The sequence below is a fragment of the Pholis gunnellus genome (assembly GCF_910591455.1).
Source record: "Pholis gunnellus genome assembly, chromosome: 8".
Classification (NCBI taxonomy): domain Eukaryota; kingdom Metazoa; phylum Chordata; class Actinopteri; order Perciformes; family Pholidae; genus Pholis; species Pholis gunnellus.
In genome coordinates, this window is record NC_136534.1 from 11616308 (window position 1) to 11638208 (window position 21901).

The following is a 21901-nucleotide window of genomic DNA, read 5'->3' on the forward strand; positions in this document are numbered from 1 at the left end:
ATTGGTTGGCCTTCCAGTGCTGTGGGTTCCATGCTAATAAGCTAATTATTTAACAACAATGTAGCCTCAGATAATTGAATCACTGTAGACACTAATGAACACAGAACAATAACAATTGCTTGATTTTTCAATTGTACTTGCCTCTGAACTTGACAGTTATGTCTGTATTCACTGCTCAGTTTACTGTAGATGTGATTTTATGGTAAATGTTGAGGTTAGAAAAACATACCTTGTACTCACGCATTTGTTATTTTTTTTATTTTAAACAGACTTACAAGTATGGGGCTTTCCTTGAAACCCACTTTATTTTACTCATATCAATATATATATATATATATATATATAACAAAAATCTTCCAGTCTCAAATCATTATCAAATCATTACATCTTAATGCAAGATAGATACAATAGAAAATATTGTAGGATGAATTTACATAAAGATTCAAGCATCACATTTCATTGTCTCACTAAAACCTTAAACACGCCCCCATCAAAACAGCCTCCTGTGTTGTTTTAATGCAGTTTTAAATTGCCACAGACAACAACATTTTTGACTTTGCTGAGGTCCTCTGTAAGTATCATGTAATAGGAGGTTGCATGGTATTAAACACATGTCAGATACTAATGATATTTAGCATTGATATGTTAGATGTTATTCATCAAATACTTTGTAAACTTACAATTCAAAGAGGCAACAGTCTAGAACCTCACACATCCACCTGATAATAAGGTAGAGGAGGTCAGACCAGAGTTTAATACGTATAAAGATTCAGGCCTTATCAAAAAAGGAGCACATCCTCTGACTCTACAAAGCTCAATGCTGCCAAGTGAACAAAAAAGCGGAGTGGGGATGTGGGGATAAAACCTCCTGTTAAAATTAAATACATTTAGTTCCAATTTCCTGGCACAGAGGGATTTGGTGTCACAGAAGTTTATTTCATTGGCCTTTTGACATGACTTAATCAAATGCTGAGGAATTCATTTTACTATTATTTGATGGGCAGACAGGATTCACAAAGCTGGGGGCTGACGGCAAAGGCCAGCCAAAGCTTCATCCCTTATTTAATATCTTCAAGTCGATACGAAACAGTGAGAGCGAGAGAAGGAGAGAAAGAAAGAAAGAAAGAAAGAAAGAAAGAAAGAAAAAGAAAGAAACTTTTAAACTAGAGAGTGAAAAATAACTTCTGCAAAGAAATAAGCCAAACCAAAGAACAAGACCAATAGCCTGGCATATTTGTAATGAAAGCAAAAGGAAAGCGAGCGAGAGAGAATCTTCTGCTTTAGATGATGCCCGACCTCGCTGCTGGGAGCCAAATGAACATTCAGATATTTTTTTTAACCATGAAATGGACGATTCTGAAGCTTTACTCTGACACAGGGAGAATTAAGCTGGTTTGACTGGGCTTAGGCTGAGTTATCACATACCCCAGCCGGACACTACACACACAGGCTGTGCCCAGCAGAGAGGACAGAGGAAGAGGAACTTGAAAGCAGGTGCGGGATTCCTATGGCATAATGCTGAGTTGAAAAAAGACTAGCTGTCTGTACTTTAGGCTTTATTGGTCTCCGTCATACAAAGCACAGCCAGAGGCAATGTATCAGAGGTGGGAGGTGGGAGGGGGGTGGTAGCAGTACTTAATGTAAGATAGCCTGGAAATTCCCAGTCGGAATCTACAATCATGCCTAAACTACTGGCAATTTTTCACTTCCCCCATTTACTCAGACTCTTTCAAACATCGCCTTGTCACATACCAGTACTATTAAATATCAAATGTGTTCTTTCTGAAGTACAATAGTTATTAATCAAACCTTTCCCATGAGGAAATGGGTTTTTGTTTATTAACTTTAACTATACCTCAAGAAACATTAACTGAGGCTGACAATTCCATTTCTCATCCATTAATTGCTCTAAAATTAGTTCTTTTGGGTCTCACAGCTGAAGTCTCAGAGGCCAAACAATATTTCTATGCAGCCAACAATGTTATTTCAGTGACTGTTATTGTTGTGAATGGTTTCTAAAAACACAGGATTATAAGCACACATGCATGTATACATGCACATACACGAGTAACCATCAAACACACAGTACATGCAAGCAAAAATACTGTGGCGGGCAGAGGAGGCCAGTGTGCTGGGGATGGCTTGGTAAACAGCTCTGTAAACCATTAGTATCACCTTTTGAAAGCCATTCAACGTAATTTTCCCTCAGGCCACTGCTTTGAGCGCTGTGTATGAAAAGCTGTACTGACATGCACATACACAGACACCCAGCCATTGTGGTTTGTGCGACACAAGCCATAAACATAATCCATTTAGGTACAAACCTCTCCTTTTTTTTGCTTTTACTTCGACAGTGCTGGAGCTTGATCTGAGATGAAATTTTCTAAACCTGCAACACCCACATCTCTGCGCTTCATAAATCAAGCCCTCTATCATTCTCACCGGCCCAACACGTTTTTCAGTGGAAATGAAGACATAGTAGAATCAATTAGGTTTGATGGACCTGACGCTGCTGTGGTCTTTCATGTGCGGTGCGGTTTAGATTCTGTTATTGCTGTGAGAGCAGAAAGGAAAGTTTTATTATCACTGGAGTGTTCCATAATGTAATATTAGAGGAGACCCAGTACTCCTATGAAGGCCTGTTTCATTGCGGTCAGTGTCTCCAACCATCAACTTTACACACATCAGAAATAGCTCAGTGAAATGTATGGGAATAGAGTGCACTTTAAATACTCATTTTGACCAATTTACCTTTTCCCTTCCTTTCCCTCTGATACTCTTATGATTGTGTTTTTGTGTGTGTAAAAAGCATCTCCATTCGAAGAGAAGAAGATTTGTGTCCTGTGGGAGGGTTGCTGCGAAAAGCCATTGTAGCGTTTCCCTTATGCCTGCTGTTTCACAGTAAAGGAAATATCCAATTGACCATGGAATATACAAGACCATACCCACATCTCATATTGTCATTGCATTATTGTTGAAAGCTGCAAAGATTAAGCTGGTACATCAAGTGTCAGGGACAATCAAAAACACCCCTAAAGGCCTAAAGGTTCCCAATGTCCCCATGAACACATCATCTCCTCTGCAGATGTGTACATATTTGCAGCATTGCCATCACTGTGGTTTCATTATGTGATTCAAAAGTATATATATATATATATATACACAGTTTTGTCATTCTGACAAAAGCTTTCATACTGTAGAAAAAAAATCTCTGTTTTTCTAAAACAGAATTCCCTAAAAACATGCGAGAAGCTCTAATTTACTGGTAAACTCAATTCCATGGAAGCAAACATGTCCCGCCTGTTTAGTTTATTACAGCACTGACAAACATATGAACGTGAGTGCAACTGAGGTGCAATTGCTTGATTGTCTCTTGAGTCACCATGTAGCCAGGCTAAATGCATTATGCACCATCTTATGTCCACGAAGTATGCCACAGCGGACTTTCCTGACCCCCCAGGTCGGAGGCTCTTGATTTTACAGAGAAAGTTTAATGTACAGAGTGTCGTACAATGCACTTCTCAGGAACGAATATAATGAATGTTAACACATATAACACACATGTTATATACCCAGTTAAAGAAAAGAGTCTGGGCAACAATATTCTGCAAGCCATTTTTACACACTCCAAACACAATTCTACACAACTAATATTTCAACTAGAAGATTTACCACAAGATCACGTATTTTTCGACATGAGTCCGCGAGCTACCCACTCCGGACAAAGCTACCGACAAAAAGCTAAAAGCTAACATGGGCTACCAATACATCAGAAAGCAAGAGAATTCGATACAGATTCCAGAGATATCTTCAGAATGTCTCGCCGTGAAACCATTACAGAGATACAGCCAACAAGCACCAGCACACCACAACAAACCGCTTTACCGCTAATAATCATAAATGCTCCTCACCTTTAAGCTGTATCATGAAGAAAAAGGCATCATTTCCCGGTTCTTGAGCTAAAAAAACTGTTCTACATATATCCTGTGTGTCTGTGTGACAATTTCCGTGATGACAGGGGGCTTTTATAAGGCAGGGTACGAGGGGGTGACGATTTGACTTTCGGCGTATCGGATTTTACGCTTCGCGAGGGATGGCGCGGTTTTGATTCTTACTGGCTAATGATTCTATCAATCAACACCACGTTGTCCCAGCTCAATTCTATAGGGTCTGACGCATCGAAGGAGGATTTCATTGACTGAAATCGACCAATGGGCTGCTGAGTTAGGCATGCATAGACACAGAGAAACTGGAATTCAGATAGGAAAACCCTGTGGATCAGAGACACAAATTCAGGCTCTCAAAATGATGCCAAACTGCTGTATTTGGACGTATTGAACACTATTAGTGATAAAACAAGTGAAATATATAGTTATATAGTATATAAAATTACAATGGAACAGCTGGTTCCAAAATGACAATTTGGGTGACCTCGCCTGACCTCTCTGTACTAAAACCTCTCTAATTTTGTTCTGCTTCACTTTATCAAAGTCAAAATTTGCGGAGAGACTGTTCACATATTGTGCTATGATTTGGGAGAGGTTTAGACTTTCAGCTGCATCATTCCAAAGAAATAATAACAATAGAAGTGCTTTTTCTTCAGGCGAACCTGAAACTTTTAAATTTGAGCTGTGTGCCATCTTCATTTACTCTTAACCAGTAACATATACACTGATATTTACACATCTGATCAAATCTCACAAGGGTTACCTTTATTATAACATCAAAAATATTCATATAGACCTTGTAGTTCCAGAAATACACTCTTTTTAGTATGGGCATGCAATTTTTGAGCAGAGGCCTAAATATAGGGCTAGGGCCCCAAAGGTGATCCTGGAGAAACACTGCAATGTCCAGCAGATCTGAATGGGCTTTAAGTCTGTACAACTCTAAGTCCTCAGCTGCACAAATTCAACACACTAAAAACCCCACATCACATAAAGACACAAGTATCTCCCAATGATTCAAACCAGAATTCTTTTGTAATTAAACAGGCGGGACAAGTGTGTGTTCAAACAATGGAGCTCTCAAGTAAATGAGAGCATCACTTGGGATTTTCATTCATTTTAGGTAAAAAAAACGAGCAGTTTTTCATTTTCTATGAAAACGTCTCATAACTGTAAAATTGAACTGAAACACAGGGCGAATATTTTTATCAAGAGAATGCATGGCGCTTGCATGACTCTAGTGTTGTTCGGTAAGCCCTCTATTATTGTTTCTGCAAAGACATGCTTGACTTTAACATATGAGAAGCTGCACTGTTAGTTCGTCTGTTACATGGCTTTACCGTGTACGGCAACTATTCTCGTGATATCATGTGATTACGCAGAGCTGCAGGATCACGAGGATCTCTTTTACTGCAACATGGGCTATTCTTCCAAGCGTCCTTAAACATCACTTTAATAAATACAAATAGGCAAAAACAATAGTTAAACAAGTAGCAACCCACAATTTCCCCTTTGCTAAGCCACGCCCCCTGTTGCTAATTTGTCAAGCTGTTGGAACTACCATGGAGCCATCACTGTGACCAACTGCACTCCGTGAAAGCAGACAGAAGGTTCTACAAAATGCATTTGAAGGATATGTATCCAGGATGTCAAAATGATTCACAGCAGAAATTAGTTGAAAAGATAAAGATAAAGAAGCTAAAGCCTAACGTTGCAGACATTTTTCACAAACTCCATGTAAGGTTATACTTAAAACTGAACATAATGTATAAAACACAGGTTAATTCAAATAAACAATGGCGTGTGCAAATCAGCAAAGTCAGTTGTGTAAAGTCAGTAATGAAAGACATGAATGGATTTGAGTCGTGTGCTGTGGAGGTGTTGAAGGTGAAAAAACAAACAACAATCATGCAGAGTGGATGTCCGCTGTAGTACGCGTGTGGATCAGCTTTTACAGCCTGGAAGGCTCAGGTGAACTTAATCAAGCTGACAACCCTCCCTTGTTAGCTAACTGCCAGCAGCAGCTGGCCATAACAGCTTTCAAGACAGTGTGACGGGCGTCACACAGTGTAAAAGTAAACCACCACCTAGTTATCGAGGCAGCAAACAATGAAATTAAGGAAAAAAATTGTTCCAGGTCGGTCTTTAATAACTTTTGCAATCGTTTAAAAGCAAAGGCAGCATGGGCATACGTTCAGTATACCTTCAGTACCTTGCATATAGAAGTGCTAACCCTAGTTATTAATGTACTAACAAACTCTGCTAACATCAGCTCCAAAGGTTTTTACGTAGAAATGTATTGTCCAAGAAAGGTTTATCTCCTTTCAACCTCTTCATGCATGAGTAACGCTATTACATGTTTAACCATGACTAGCTCAAAATCGACAAAGCCAGTCAGAAAATGAAGAAAATCTAAAATTGAAAAAAGAGTGTATGGAGCAGAGCTGGATCGTTGTTGTACCCAGACTGGACCCATATACTGAACATAAGAAATGGACAGTCGTCCTGAATTTGGCACCATGAATTACAAAATGGACATGCTGTATTGAAGAAGATTTGAAACTGGCGATTGAGACCATAAACTCATGTTTACATTGTTTACTGAGGTAATAAAGCAAGTAAAAAGTACAATGCACAATACAAAGACCATGGCCAACCAAAATGGAACATGGCCATAATTAATGTTATTAATTACACCAGTGTTTACCCTGCAATGACATTCCACAATAGCCACTGTGAAAAGGGCCTACGGTGTCATTCAAAGTCAACCACCTGAGAATTCAATGAAATCTCATCCCAGTGCCATTTATCCTCAAGGTACACCCATTCCCAACGAAACACAGCAAAAACTTTTTAGAACTGAAGACAATGGCAGCTTCTTAAGGGGTTAGCATAGATGTTGCATTGTGTGCCTCCATACAAAGGAGGAAAGTTGTAGGGGCTCTTTATCTAACCATGTCCTTGTTTAAAACTAGCCCACTTTCCAAATAATGGATACCTACAATGTTAACAAAATGTTTATTCAGAAAAATAGACAAATAAATTCAGTTAAATAATTAATAAAAGAAGAACAAATCATGTTCATGTCTGCATTAATTAATTAATTCATGTTTGCATTGATACTGTGTTAAAATCATACACTGATGATAGCCATATTAGCACGTTTGCACATTAGCAATGAAGCCATCTTTTCACTATTCTCGCCAAGCCTCTCCTAAATCAACTGATGATCTACAGGCCATAGCTATATCCACATAATTCATACACAAACCAGAAATTATGATTCCAAGTGTATGTCTCTCTAATATCATGCACTGGGGAAATAAGTTTTTATTACAGCCACAGTCATATATTTGATTAGGTCATAAACATTTCTTCTTCGTGCTTCTAGGTCTAAAAATGATTAACTTCCATTGGAGGGACATTAATCATACCATTCAAAACAGTAATACATGTTACAGAAGGGACAGCAATTAATGACATATAGTGGGATATATAATCTGTTACGAATCTTTTTTTTTCAATTGTCTTCTAAATATAAATCTAAATATCTAATGATCTTTGTCAGAATACATAATTTCATATTATAGTTATGTCAGACAAGGAGATGCACAGTGGTGTGGTGGCTAGCATTGTAGCCTCAGGACGACTGGGGTTCGATTCCCGGGCTGCACAGCCCCTCTGTGTGGAGTTTGCATGCACTCTGGAGCTGTCCGGAGTTTCTGTGTACTTCTCATGAGTATGTGTCCCAAAGTTCCAAGACTTGCATTTTAGGCTAATTAATGACCCTAAATTGTCCATAGGTGTGGATGTGTGTGTATATGTGTCTGCCCTGCTGGCTACCTTGGCTACCCTGTACCCTTCGCCCAATGTCAGCTGGTATGGCCTCCAGCGATCCTGAACAGGATAAGGTTACGGATAATGGATGGATGTCAGACAGGACAAAAGTCTGAACTGCCATTTTTTTTTGCAAAGGAAGGGAAAAGATCTTAACACAAAGTGAAAAAAACAGATAATGCCATCCTTAAAACAGTAATAGAATAAACCACACTGCCTCTTTGGGGCAAAAAGACAATATCGTCCGGGTCATGACTATGGTATATCTCAAAAGGCAATCCATGTTAATTCCACTGTATGTATTTTTACCACATACCACATTCACTCTTCTAGAGACTCAACCTAAACACACCAAATTCTTCCATCAGATTGTCTGGAATATAAATGAAAGATTTCAAACAAATCACTCCATAAAGATCTATTCAATCTCCCGTTAGCTTTGATTTAAAGAGACCAGATAAACCTCAATATGCAGGTTTGGCCTATACTCAAAGATAGTCATCCATGTGAATCATGCCCATAATTGACAAACCCCGGAGAGCAAAAGATATGTAAGAAAATGGAAGGTGGTCTAAGAGAGAGATAGAAAGGGGATGGGTCGGGGGTGGAGGGGTCAGGGGCACATATCCTCACTCCCAGCTCGTCAAACACCGATGCTTGGTCACTGGCCCTAAGCTTCAAACTATGATGCTCTAGGTACCCCTCTAGCACTAGTTTTGGATGTGTCTGGGACAGCGTAGCAATCTATACTTGTTACATGTGTAGTGTCTTCTCAATATAAACTTTTAACTTAGAAAGTTAAGTTAAGGAAACATAACCACTTAGTTAGGTTTAGGAAAAGCTCTTTGCACCAGTGGAGGCCTCCACTCTTTTGATGTTATCGTTTTAAAGGTCTAAACAGCTTACACTCAAATTGTGTGTAAAAATGGGGACGTGATTTCACCAGGTTTTGATGTTGGGGATGAGATATAGGACAGATCAATATACTGAAGAATCTGGTCGACTTAGTTAGGTGTAGAAAATTGTCAGAATGTATGGTTAATGCCAGATTTGGCATGTCACATCTTCAGATTTTGACAAAATCTACTTTTTTTGGTTGTTGTTATTTTTTTTAAAGCCTCCATTAAAGGTCTCCGCAGAAATCCCTCATTTGTGTTTGAACACAAATCTCAAAATAAGCAATGCTTTTTTCAGCAATGGCCACACACATACTGATAATGACTCTTAGTTTGGTGCTTCATAAATACTGTGATAGAGAGAGGGAAAAGAGCTGAGTAAAACCAGATTGTTAAACAAATGACACAATTGACATCAAGGTGAAAAATATCCCATCTCAGAATAGTTGTTCAATACTTTATACGTATACAAACGTCTGTTACTCTGACTTTTAGGAGAATTGTAGGCCAGGGTTTTGGTATCATTATTGGCGCACATAAAGCTAAAGACCAAAAAGTCAGCTATTCACAACACATGTTTGATCATTACAGTACACATGGTGTCTTTTCTGCTTTTAACCTTTTAAACATCCAGGGAACATAAATCTGGCTATCAAATGCAATGGCATAACATAAATAGAGAAAATAACTGAATAGAAAGGAAACAAGGGAATATATATAGGTATACCAGTATTAGTGATCTTAAGTTCTGGGAAATTCAAGAATAAGCTTGTTGGTATTCAACATTAATAAATAAAGATAGGGCAATGGACAGTTTTGGGTCAATTAATATTTTCATTTCATTTTCACATGTCTTTGCCTAAATATGTCCCCACTTGTTTTCAGTGGACAACAGGATGGCGTCAAGGGCATTTTTTTAATACTATCATTATGACCTTAATGTAACCCAACCTGTTCTGCACCTGACTTTGACATTTGACCCTTTTGGAGAAGGTCATTTGAAAAGAGATAATTTCTACGGGGACCAACAAATTGACATATTAGATGCATGCATGAGTGTCTCTGCAATCCACATCTGTTATGGTGCCGTTGAGGCCAAATGCCATTATTCTAATTCAAGACTCAAGCAGTTCTGGGCCAGAGGAGGCAGTTGTTTGATGGCCATACCCTTCAACACACAGTCTGTCTCTCATACATACACACCGCACACACATGCACACATGCATGTAAACCCCCATCTCCTCCCATCTCATCGCCTTGCCCCCAAAACATTCTGAAACAAAATGTATTCATTCGTTTATTCATTCACCCAATCATTTGGCCTCTTCACTATTTGAGAGGAGGTGAATAGGCCCATTGTGCTGCAACCTGTGTACCTCAACCCCTCAAGCACTCTGGCCAATTTTTGCTCCCATGCTGTCCCCTTAAGAGGAGAGAGCTGAAATGAAAAGCCTTGTCCTTCTCTTTCCCTCCCGCTCTCCTTCCCCCTGCCATCATCCTCTCCTCTCCCAAAACAACCCATAATGGGGGACTAGAGGCTGTCTATCTATTTTTCTGCCAAAAGAGGGAAGAGAGAAAGAGAGAGCAAGTGAGAGAGAGGGAGAGAGAGAGAGAGAGACCAACAGTGAGCTCATCATCCTTGATTAGGCCTGTCACCACCAGGTAGGAGGCAGCAATTAGCCTTGGCCAGGCCTGTTCCACTGAGACACACGCATGCACACATGTCCACACGTGCTCCCTTACACACACATGCATAATTACGCAGACACAACAGACACTCATTCAGACACACACCCATACACTTGGGAGACCGACTGAATGAGCGCGGCATCTGTTAGAGAGTGATTTGGCTGCTGCAGTGAAAGAAAGGATGGATGAATGTGTGGCGAGGAGGAGAGGAACAGTGGCACTCTGGCATGGAGGGATGGAGAACGGGAAGAGAAGTCATAGTGAAGGACAGGCGAGGGATGAGGGAAGGAAGAAAAGTTTTTAAAAAGGTTGGTAGACAGAGGAGAGGACAGGTGTGAGACGACAAGAAGTAGAGGAGAGGAAGGAGAAAGCAAAGTATGGATGCATGGATGTGTGAAAACGTTAAAAAAAAAGGTAGAGGAATTGGGTGAGTAAAAAAGGAGTGATGGAGTAATAGAAGCATTGAGGAAAGGAAAGGAGGAACCAGGAAATGAAAGGGGGGATTAAAGAAGAGCGTGTGGCTGCTTGAATTGATAGTTTATGTTAGGACAAAGGAGGAAAGGATGGAAGGCAAGAGGAAAATGAGGGATGAGGAGGTGGAGAGAGAGGGGGAGCGGGGCAGTAGTGTGGCTGAAAGAAGAAAGGAGGGACGGAGGGAGAGGAGGTGGGGACAGATGGAATGAGGAAAGGGAAAAGGAAAGCAGGCATGGAGCAAAAGACAGGAGGAGCTGAGGGGTGGGGAGAGAGGGGAAGGAAGAGCAGGGTGCTGAGATGGACGGGGGAGAGGAGATTGGCTGTTTGGTTTTGATAGCATGTGCCAAATCGATTGTGGCTGACTAATCCAGTTAGTTATGGCAGAGGCATGCAGAAGAGGCGCTTATGGGGGTGTTAGGTTATAGTGTAGGGGTGTGTGTGTGTGAGTGTGTTGGTCTTTGTGCAATTGTGTGTCTGGTTTATGTGTTCTGCCCTGTGTGTCTGCATGTGTTTGCATGTGTGTCTGTGTGAAGCATGTCCAAAGGGGACATGAGGCAAAGCTATGCCATCCTGTGAGACTTCGCTCTTGGAGAAAAAACAACATAGCACACACTAGTCAAAATTCACTGACACACGCAAAGGATAAGTGCTCAAACGTGAAGCTAAATTAAATCTCTTTTATTAGAAATTAAAAGATGATCATGACAACTGCGATATTTTTCTGATTCTTTTATTAATTTGATTATTTTAAGTTAAAGTTTTGAAGCACACACAGATGAGGGCAGATGGAGTCTGCTGGCAAATAGGAGCAGTTAGAAAGTGGGTTTCTTCAGCTGTTCACATTTTCAGTTTTTCTACTCGGCATTTCCACAGTCTACATCCAAGAAATATGGCACAGAATGAAGATTTTCATATTCATGTCATATTCTATTTAGGACATTGTCAAAAAGTATGGCTATGGTCACAGTCATTACAGCAGCAGTGCTATAGGGTGCTTAGCATGCTCTGGCACCCTTAGCCTGCACTTTACAATGGGCCACTTATGTAGAGAAGGAACGCTGGCATGTTAAATCACTTCATCTATAATTGCCTGCATTTACTTCTCTTTAGAGGGCTAAACATAAGAAATTCTCCCAGGCCCAATAAATGCTGCCGCTGACCGTATTTCTGATTAGGTGCTGGGGGCGGAGGAAAGGGTTTGACGCTCATTTTTCACAAACTATTTTTCTATTTTTCTTCACAGGCAGACAGTTGGCATTAGATTAGGGCAGGCCTAACAGAGGCAGGGCCGCTAGCAAATTGTGCGGCTTGAAGGGCAAATGCCCCTCTGAATTTATCAACTTATGGCTCCAGTGAGCTGCGAGGGATGGTGATGACCTTAAGATACCCTCATAAGGATGCCTTTTACCATCACTCCATGCTACACGCAGAGGCTCTTTACAGGGCCATAGGCTACAAGTGAATGTTTTTTTTTTTCAAGTTTCATTTTAAAAAATCGGTAAGTAAATTGGCTACATGTAGCTGTAGTTGTTTTGGTTTTTGGTTTTTGGTTTTCCTCATAACTGTACCACTAAACCATACACAGCAGTATGTATCATTTTTCTATGCATACTGCTTTTAACAGTACACACAAAACTGGCATACAGGACCATATGGGTAATACAGACTGCACTATGATACAACTTCAACATATTATACATATAGTACAAAAAAATACAATATTTACAACAATGGTTACTACGTAATACTGTGGTTGTGAAAGTTCTACTGCCTGGCTTAGTAACATTAGCAGTATTGTGATAAGTTACGATGCTCTTTATAGGCCTACTTCAGGATCGGACAAAGTTGGGATACAGGGAGTATGACAGAGGCTAGCCTGTGCACACAGAACAAGTGTATGCACTCTGTGACAACTCTATACAAAGAACTGTTGTTCCAACAGGGTTGTGACTTTACTGGAAGGATAGATACAGTGGAAACACACATATTTCAAAAGGTATTCCAAAATATACTGTACTGCTGTCTTGACTGTAAAAACTTGTTGTATAGGTTCAAATGTAATTCATTTGAATATATACATTTCGCCTTAAAAAAACATCCATCACATTATTCATCTGACATGTGGCCATGAAAGTGGATGGACACACACAGGGACACGCTTAATCACGCAGACAGAGGATCATTAAAGTAAGCGTGGGGAATGTTTCTTGTAATTGTCTAGCTTTAGTACAGGTGAAGCTAAATGCACCTGATTTCTTGACACGAAGCCTCATACACACACAGCACGGTAATAATATATAAATAGTAAAAAATGTATTAGACTTTCTGTGTTGTGTCATTTTGATGGCTCATTAGCTTGTTGGCAGATTTTTTTGTCACTGCATGACCAGAACATCATAGCCCGTACATTTATGGGACAGTTCACCCCAAAATCAAAAATACATATTTTTCCGCTTTCCCGTTGTGCTATTTATCAATCTAGATTGTTTTTATGTGAGTTGCCTAGTTTTGGAGATATAGGCAGTATAGATGTCTGCCTTCTCTTGAATGTAATAGGATGGTATGGCCCTGGGCTTATGGTGCTTAAAGTGCCAAAGAAATACATTTGAAAAACTCAACAGCAATTTCTCTTTCCAGAAATCATGAGCCAGCTACTCAAGATAATCCACAGACCTTGCTGTGAGCAGTTACTCATGCCAAAACAATCTACATTTTTAAATAGCACGACAGGAAAGAGGAAAAATACATATTTTTGATTTGGGCTTGAACTGTCCCTTTTACACTATAAGAACACCATGATGGCCTGTTGAGGATAATATAGCGATTACCTCGGACATATTACATGGGTATGATTTAATACTCATACAGAGTCATTCATTCTTACTGTAATGATCATGTAATCTAGATAATTACATTTGGCCGTTAGTAGTTTAGAGTGAAAGGTCACCCTTACAAATGCCTAAAATGAAAAATGAGGCGTTTCGATATATGCTAATGTCATAAACAGCAGCAGCCAGTCCCCAGTTTGAGGCACTGATCATGTCCCACTTCATCATATGATCTCTACTGTCATGTTTTACCTGTATAGAGAGGCTATAGAGTGAAGGCTGACTTACATGTTGTTTTCATGGGCAGCATTAAAGATATTGAGGTCATCAGGCTGACACTGTAAAAGAAAACTCTACATAGTCTGAAAGTAATCCAAGCGCAACATTTTAACAAACAGTGCAAAGCGATTTACAAGGAGCAAGTACTGTATTTAAAGCCCATGTAGTTTGCCTGAATATATTATCCACTTAACTGAGATAGCATTGTAGAATGTTGGTGGAGAAACTAGAACATTATTGGAAATTGGCTTAATTTGAGGTTTTCCTCTATGTATTTATTCTGTGAGTATCCAGGCACAAGTTGAAGAATTAGCCGCTGCCTGTGAACTAGGCCCACAAACGCAAATAATTACATTGTATCATTTCTGGAGTGTCACCACTATGGACAATGGAACTGTCCTGCTGCTACTGCAAACACACCTGGAGCGTTTTTGAGTACCTTTTTAAAGCGCTATACAAATAAACTGTATTATTATTATTACTATTCTCTGCTGGAGCTGCTGATTTAACACATAGTAAGACCTGACAATCTAAGCTCTCAGAATGTTCTCATTAATGCAAAGATATAGGCCTAAAGTTCTGATGTCTTAACATTTTGGTGGAGTATTGCGAAATGGGATTGCAACTTCTTTTTCATAGTAACCTTTTCTTTTAGAACAGAATGAGTGTGATTGACAGAGTTCTGGCAAAACTGATTAAAGTCTTTAAATATCTTAAATAACACTGCACATATCAAATAGCAGGTGATCTGAATAACATGGAATAGTGATTAGGTCTCTAATTACAATCTGTTGTTTTTTTATTTATTTATTTACTTTTAACATCTGTTACTTTATGCCAATCCAAATCAAACAAATGTCACAAGTCGAAATCTGGCCAGAAAAAAGATACTACTGTAGAGAAATATATCCTTGGTTTCTGAGTAACTGATTTTAGCGATTTTTGTACAAGTTAATAAGAAATATTCATTATTATTCACGACTATCTTCAGTCGTAGGCTGATGTCACCTTTCACAATGTAGGTGGCAATCCTCCAGCGCCAGTCTTTACAGTTGAGGGAAAATCTTCTCCATGTTTTAATGTTGATGGTAATAATATCCTTAAGACTCAACTTAACCATTCATGAATGCAAACAATTCATAAAGCACACCCTGAAGTCTCTCTTAAAAGGTGTGTTTAGTTTGATCCATTAGATCGTTTGTTGCCCGTGGCAGGTTGTATTATTTGAGCATTTGATGAATGGAAAACTGTCACTCATTTGAAAGTGCAAAATGCAGTCATGCATGGTGGGACTCTCACTTTACAGTATATAGGACATAGAGTCTGATGGAATTTGCCTCAAACACTTTCTGAGAGTAATCAATGGAAACCCGACTTCCAATACAGTTTGCATGATGCCTTTTAAATTGAAATATCTCTATCTAAGTCCAAGCCATCAATCAAAAGGTTCAGACGTATTAAAGTCTAGAGATATTTTCATGTTATGACTATACCACGTTGAATCATATGTGGGATTGACTACCTCCATATGTGTGTATATTTGATTAGATGTGTGAATAAAGACACCCCCAGGCATATATGCACATTGCACAGTTTTACCCTTCATGATATGTAGAGAGAGATTCCATCGTTGCAGAATTTTGGCCTCATATTATTTGTTTTCCCTCATGTTGAAAGCACAGCGTCAGCCCTTCAGTCAAACTCCTCAGTTGTGTGAATATAGTAATTGTTATGGTCAGACAATACTGATTGATCATTTTATTTAAATGAATTGTTAACGTAGTGTAATGCATATGCATTGATTAAATATGTGTTATGTCTTTATCCATTATTTAATGGTTAATATATAGTATTGTCAAATACTGGGAGGTAGAGGGAGATGGCATGCAATGTAGGGCCACTGTTGGATTAAAACTGTGGAGGTTTGTGGTTTTTTATGGTGCAGTATGTGTTAGGGCCTCATACATCAAACACCTCTTGAGGTGTTCCCAGGCTACCTGGGATGTATAATCTATCTAGTCTGGGTCTGCCCTGGGGTTTCCTCCAGGTTAGCACGTTTGAAATAACCTCCACAGAGTGCATCAGGGAGGTAGAGTGACCAAATGCCTTCGTCTTGAGGCAGTCTTGCCTTGTCTCTTTCAATGAGATGAGGCTGTGGCCCTACTCTGACCTCACCACCCTATCCTGAAAGGTGAGCCCTGACACTTGGCATTTTGACCAAGCTACAGTATGGTCTGCTCATTTCATCTTTTGATCACTAACCAAACTTGGGTTTGAACACAAAGAGCATAGACGTCAGGCGCATTCCTCACCACCCTGGTGCTGCACAATGACCACAAGTCTGCAATTGCTGTCATATCGATCTCACTCTCCATCAGGGAGAGTTTCAGACTCAAGTCTTTGGCAGTTACTCCCCCTCAATGCAGGGGGATAATACACACATTCTTTACAAATAACATGACCACTGAATCTAACGCCCACAAAGAATAAGCTTCACTTGACATGGTGCTAAGTATAGAAGTATTAAAAAAAGACAATTTATTCACCATATTATGCTTAAATATTATGATTATTGACAATTATGCTTCAAACAGAAGTGCTATAACAAAGCAGATATATTTAGTTTTTACTGTTTTCTCATTGGACATGTGAACACTAATGGTAGAATTACTGTTTAGAGTCCAGAGGTGGAGTATTTACAAGGATCCTGCAACAGCCATTAGCATTGAGGTGACCTTCTGGAATTGGAGAAACTCCAACACTAAGAGCTCAGCTGGGCCCTTGTGAGTATCCTCACCACCTGCTCATTACCTCTCACTCTGAATAACTCCATAAAAAGGACCGAGTTCAACCTTTATCCAGAAGTCAGAGGTGAGCTCAACTACAGTACATGTATAGCTGCCACCATAGACGTAGCAAAAGCCTTAAACATCTGATAATGCACAACTAAGCCTCTGAAGAGTGTGAACGCGCAAACAAACATTTGATTATTTACAAAGAAAAAGAAGCTAATAAAGATCCAAAGAAGAGGATTATAGATGAAGAAAGATGCACCAAGCAAAAAACACAACACAAATGAAAGGAAAGTCAATAAATAGGGAAAATCTGAAGTTGTTTTTTCATGAAGTCATGTACAACTTTAAAAAAAAATATATATAAGCTTCCAATTGCAGTGTAAATCCAAGATTACAGACTGTTGTGTAATGTGAAGTAATGACACATGTCTGGTCCAATCTTTGTTCTTACATGCATTAAATCACATCAGAGCTAACCTAGATGTAATAAAGAAAACCATGATCTTTTAGAAATCAATGCAATTACTGTGATAAAAAAAAAATCAAGCTATTGCAATGGACCTCTGGGAATTGAGTGAGCCAAACATATGAGTTCCAACTACATGATTGTCTTTGCTTTTGCTGTACTAGCTCTTGTGGCTGCATTAAATTAAGAGCTCTCTTTCATAACCCCAGGTATTGCAGAGCTTAGCAAAGCCACGGCTGATTCAATTCATCACATAGAAAAAAACCTGTGAAAGGGGACTATAATCAATGGATAATTTCTACGGTACATGTCCTGTGGACTTCTGGGGTGTCAAATGCAATCAAAAGTGTCAAAACCTGTAAAACCTCCTCTCAGCTTGTGTGTATGTGGGAACGTGTGTGACTGCTCTTTGAAAAACAAATGGAAGCTACCGCTGTGGTGTAAATCCAACACCCAGTAGGTGTCATTGTGTGCCTCATGTCAATCGCACTACTTTGGACATTTACATCATTATGACTTAAACATTACTTTCGCATAATTTGAAAAAACAGAGTGTTTTATCAGTGCTAGATATTTTCACTCTTAAAAATAACTGAAACCAAACATTTCCTTTTTAGAACATCATATACTGCACTAATGAGCATGTCAAACTAAGCTTTTTTGATCATTGTCCACATGTACAATGTGGATAAATTATTTTTTGTATTGCCACAAATGTTATTTAAAGCCACAGAGCACATGTTTATATCTTCTCAGGAGACATACCTCTTTATCAATATATCGTTAACATAGTAAGTCTCTAATTTAGCATTAGCTTTTACCAACAATACACATTTAATCCATACAGTAAGTACATCAATCAGACTAAACAATTTCAAGAAATGTAATAGTCCTTATGATAGACATAGGGAAATATCATTAGTTACAAAGTGTATCTTAACCACTCTACCCTCTTAAGACTTGAGAAGAAGAGAAATTATTAAATTTCTCTTATTTTTTGTGCTTGCTAATGGCATTACATCTCTTTATTATGCCTCGCTGGTGCAGACAGCAGTCCCTCAGTAATTAAGTACAAATGCCAGAGAGAGAAAGAGAGCGAGAGAGACGGAGAAAGAGGCAGGCTCAGCTGGTTCCCTGAACATAAAAACAGGTCTAATTAACAGCGTTGACTTCACACATGAGATTGACTCAAAGGGGAGTGAATTGCAGGCAATTACTCATACAGCAGAATATCATTTATACACAATTCATTTGAAAACTTCTGCCAATTTATTCATTTTAGTGCCAAGCAGATTCACCCCAAGGCAAAGTTTAAATGTTGTATATTTTGGAAAATGTATCAGGTAAAATAATATGTACATTAGTGATATCTCCTCTCAACACATGTCAAGATCAGCATCATTCTTTACATGATTAGTTGTCAAATTCTGTTTGGTTTAGAGTGGAGATTAAATTAAATATAGTTAAATTTAAACAAGATATTTAGATGGTGAATACTGCATAATTCACATTGATATGACTCCGTCATACAACCTACTGTACTGTTGTTAGGACAAAGGAATATATTTATTTCTCCTGAAATGTAGGCCAATCATCATCCCTTATTTTGTCTTTGTATAGAGTTGTTCCAATTTCACAATGGGGAATTTACCTGGTGTGTGGATAGTGCTTTGTCATCAGGTTTGTCTGACAAGAGATGGAAAAAAAAATTCCACCTTCTTTCTCTCTTTTCTTTTCACAGGGAGGTGTGATAAATGGCTAGTCAGCGTCCCACTAGAGAATAATATAACTCCAGCCTTTGCTGTCTGTCCAAGCCTCCTGTCTCTATACCTCTGCCAGTATTTTAATTTTTTTTCTTTTACTTGCAGTCTCTCGGAGACACTCCACCTCAATACACACATACCTCCCACCCTTTCCCACCCATCTTAACCCTATCTCTCTCTACTGTCTGGAACACTCTATTCTACCTCATACCTCCCCTTTTCCTCTCTCTTCATCATCTCCCCTCACCCTTCTCCCCCACAGAAAAGAGAAAGAAGCCAACATTATTCTAGCAGAGGAGCAGGTGAGGGTTAAAAGGCGACCGCGGCCTAGTCTTCCAGGAATTAAAGGGAAAGAGCTCGGGGAAGGAGGGGATAAAGACGGGGCCTGTTTAAAATTCTGACACCTCTCCGCTATAAAGTAGGATTTCTGAGCCTCTTGGGGCACAGGGAGGAGGAAAAGAGACTTAAGCAGATGCAGAGGGTAAATGCAAGGCTTTGTTATTTCTGACAAGCCCACAGAATGGAAATGTCATTAACTGACTGTAAATATTCAAACGCCATCCCTCCCGCTTTACTCTCTGATGGAGGTTTTTACAATGTTGTTTTGTCTTTAGGCATATGCATAGATAATCCACGTTGTGCACAGAGAAGAAATTCTCTGAGACTTATATCAATTATTCAGGTATATAGGTAGATAAAAAAAGAAACATGTACGTAAGTCTCTGCACGAAGAATTATTCATTTCCATGCATTTTGTAAGTGTGAGCCTTTTTGAATTATAAAACTTTGAAATGGGAACAATGTCTTGCATAGTATAAATGGTGCAGTTTATGAAAATGGTAAATTGTATGTGTGCAGGCAGCTGTAGTAGATTATGCTGAATTTCTTTCATAAGAATTTCATTGAATTTCTGTAGCACACTTAAACTTGAAGACTATGAGTTAAACTTTGAACGTATTAATTTCATTGTATTTTTGCAGATTCTGTTCAATAACTACAGCAGCCTTAGCTACAAGATGCTTGTCTACCGTTGTATATTCATATACAGTATAGGAAAATGTGACAGAACGACTAGAATACCTCAAGGATGGAGAAAAGGGAAGGACAGGGATGAAAATAAGAAAAGACAGACAATCTCATATAGAGTTAAAGAAGTGAGAGTCCAAGAACAAGACAACAGAGAAGTAGAATAGGTACTGTACACACAAACTAGGCACAAAAGACAACGCAAGCAGATGACAACATTTTCAGCCAACATCTTCAAGGACAAATGGAATAGTGCTGGCAGTCACAGAGCACCGTAGGGCAGCCAGCGGAATCACTCTCTACCACCAACAACATATATTTGTCATTTAGCCCATGGCAATTCAGTCCCCTCGAGACATTTGGAATGCCTCATCAAATGATGCCGATGTTCCCTTTCGCTGGTTTTGTGTTGTGTGCCCAAAAGCTGCAAGGCACATTCATCTTTGGAATAACCCAATCCCTTTCTTTCTTTCTCCCCTTGGGTATGTTGAGAGGCCTGCTGATGTGGGTTATTTGTCCCCTCATGCTGAACACATGGTGTAAGTGTATTTGGGTTGATGTTGTTGCAGTATACTCTACACTATTGCAGCAGATTGGAAGGCTTGAAACCATAAGGAAAGCTATGGCTTTTTCAGTTGCTTGCCAATGATTTTAGACATGCTAGCGGCATGGCTTTAGGGATGGAAATGTCAGATGATCAGTCAGTCCACTGCATCAGTCCAGAGTGAAATATCTCAAAAGTATATGATGGATTGGTAAGACATTCTTTCACAGAGATTCCTAATCGCCAGAAGTTGAATCCTACTGAATTTGGGGATGCCCTGACTTTTCCGTTAGCGCCCACCAGTAGGTTGACATTGCTGACTTACATTTAGTAAATTACTCAACAACCATTACATGAATAACCATTACATTTGATGCAGATATCCATGGTGTCCAGAGGAAGAATGCTAATGACTTTGGTGACACCAGCATTGTTTGCTTACTTATTGATAAGGAGAGCTGGTCTTGGTGCCCCTCTCTGGATCGCTGTATTGTCTATTTTACACAGGCTGGTGAAAGCGTGGCAACTTGCAGCAGCGGCTTTGCCGGTCCGCTTGCATAGCCATTGTCTCACGTGAACTCTGACCTCCTTGGAAGAAACAGTGAATGTGCGTCTTAGCTGATCACTACACCAACATGACCAAAAGTGTGGCTTTTGTGTATCGCCGGCTACGCATTCTAACGCCCACAGAAAATGTTAACTGTGCCGAGGATTCGACAGGCCATCCTCCAAGGTGACTGGTAGGTCTGCAGGATGCAAATTGTCAGGTCCCAATATGGGAGGGACACAGACGCTTTCTCAGGTCTCAGAACCTGGTGGGCAAGTCTCCCTCTACCTAGCCGGTGTTTGGCTTTGGAAGCTGCTGAGTTCCACCCTAAGGTTTGGTCTGAATCCTGCGTCAGTCAGTCTTTTGAGCTGCACCCTAGCGGTGAGGGTGGAGAGGGTGCAGCAAGGTTGAGTGAGCAGTCGCTGTTGTGCCCATCAGAGACATTACTGTGTATCTTCATCAGACTTGTGCCCATAGGACAACAGACCAGCTCTTTGCTTGTTACAAACCTAACTGCCTAGGGCAACCAGTCTCCAAGACTATAGGCTCTCTCATTGTGTTGTGGATGCAACTTAACGATTAGTTACTACCTGAATTAATCATGAATTGTAGTATTATTACATGTTTATAAAGCATATATTAACATAGTCCCTATAACCATTAGTGCATATCTAAATCATTATATGTATAAATGCATGAATAATGTACGTCTAAATAAGCTCTTAATCATTTACTTACACTTTATAAATTATGTTATTAATCATCTACAACTCCTTAATAATTGGTTTGTAATATATATAATACTTCATT